The 2,215-nt window shown below is 37.6% G+C and overlaps 1 protein-coding gene across 1 annotated transcript in view; it reads left to right on the top strand.

The window, feature by feature from the left end:
• Positions 1-2,215, top strand: part of LOC118321929 (glutamate receptor ionotropic, NMDA 3A-like) — a 31,071-nt gene that overhangs the window by 13,141 nt on the left and 15,715 nt on the right. The window lies entirely within an intron of this gene.

Consider the following 2,215-nt stretch of genomic DNA (forward strand, 5'->3'; position numbering starts at 1 on the left):
AGGGAGAAGCCATAGCTAACTGCTAGTGCTTAATGTAACTAGCGTGTGTGAAAACTTTGAAAATAGCGAAAAGTCGCTAAAAGAAAGAAGTAAGTTAGCTACGAGTGTTAAGGTAGAACTAGTCTACGTTTAAATGTTAAGCGGGTAAATAACCGCTGTAACGAGTAAATCAAATTTATATTTAGCATTCACTGACAGAGCTACAGCACCAAACAGTGTACACAGAGCAGGAAGTAAACTGGAAATGAGTTAGTACGCTTACTGTTTGCATGTCAGCATTAGTATTGCCCTGTATCACTCTGTATCACTCTGTATCAGGCTGTATCACTCTGTATCACTGTATCACTCTGTATTGCCCTGTATCGCTCTGTATCGCTCTGTATCGTGCTGTATTACTCTGTATAACCCTGTATCACCATATCACTCTGTATTGCTCTGTATCACTCTGTATCGCCCTGTATTGCTCTGTATCGCCCTGTATCACTCTGTATTGCTCTGTATCACTCTGTATCGCTCTGTATCACAGCCACAGATACATGAGAGTGCTACGCCAATCCTAGGGGTAGTGATAGCATCCAGGCCACTCCCTGGCGCTGCCAATGTTCATCAGTCTGTTTCCTTGAAACCAAAATCTCTACATTTTCATCATAAGACTATAACTGAATCAAACTCAGGTGTTCTCAGTGGACAGTAGATAACTTTAGTTCATAAATCATCAGATAGCATTACTGAATGTAAAAGGCTTCTTATTCAACAAATCACTTAGTGTAGACAGGAGATATTATTGGAAACTGTTTGACCAATTAGGAGTCTGTGAAAACCCTCTTGGACCACTTAAGTCCACCATTTCAAATTTATTGAAAAACACATTTTTGCCGTCTTCTCCTGAACCGTCGGTCCAACCCCTATCAGATCTTCTGTGGATCATCATTGGACAAAGTTGATCAACAATTGGATAATGCTTGTTGATATCTTATTCTGTTTACAAGATATCAACAAATGAGCTTCAGAGGGGGTGTGGCTTAGCACGTAAACAGACATAAGTCAATAACCGTTGGACCGATCATCACAAAACTCACATGATCATTCAAATACACCACTAGGGGGGTGCTACTAATGCAAACACTGGACCTGCTATAAATCAGACTATAAATCAGAAATTGTTTTTCAATCATCATAAAACTACAGGATCTGTTTCAGAACAATGTTAAACCTCCTGTGTAAAACTATCTAACCTTAACCCTCCTGTGTAAAACTGTTTTGAATTTTCTAACAGTTTGCTTCATCATTTGTTATTATTTGTTATTATTTGTTTAATATTTGTTTAATATTTGTTGATGAAAATTTTAAACTTATGTTTGTTTTAAAATGTTTCTGTTTTATTGTTTTAGTGTAATTTTTGTTTGTGGAAATAAGGTGAACAAATATATTTTTCTTTCTAATTTTTGTTGATAGATGATGATAAAATTGTCTTTTCAGTTAGATTCTAGGTTGGCTTTATTCTCAGAACTTTTACAGACTCCACGTATATTAATGACAACGGAAGTCCACCTTATGTCTGTTTTATTTAAACTAGAATAGAAACTCAGTCAGTGGGTCTGAAAAAGCAAACTATAAAAGTTCAGTTGAATGAAATAATTGTATTTAAATGAACATACTTCAATCCGTTTTGGAAGTAAAGAAGCTTTCAGTGACTCCGATGTTAAACAGTCTGCTTCCTCCTGCATCGTTACTGTGAGCCGCTAACACAAACTGTTATTTTTCTGTAATAATGTGAGCTGACAGCAGAGCCTCCGGCTGCTTCGCTGTCTTTAAATATTAACAAGCAGTTTGTCCTGCTGTAATGTGTTCTCATTACTCTGAACCCTGAACCAGTGCAGAGTAAACCCCGCCAGTCCCCAGATAACAGCCTTCCTACTCTTCACCAACACAGCTCAGTCTCACACATGTTCTATCGATAAGACAAGTTTTTTAAAATCTAAAGTTGATCCTGTGAGACCTGGGGCCAGATGTATAAATTATGTGTACGCACAGAAACCCTGCGTACGTCTTTTCCCACACATAAAAGAACATTTATAAAAGAGGAAAGTGCAGAGAGAATGTGAACACTTCAGAGCAGCGTACTCACAGTTTTCAACAGATAACTGCGGTGAAATGAGGAGGAGTTGTGTCTCGTCAAGTGTGTTCATTTTAGTCATGTTCATGTTTAGTGTTT

The sequence above is a fragment of the Morone saxatilis genome, unplaced genomic scaffold, assembly GCF_004916995.1.
Source record: "Morone saxatilis isolate NCDOM2014 unplaced genomic scaffold, NCSU_SB_2.0 Contig12, whole genome shotgun sequence".
NCBI lineage: Eukaryota > Metazoa > Chordata > Actinopteri > Moronidae > Morone > Morone saxatilis.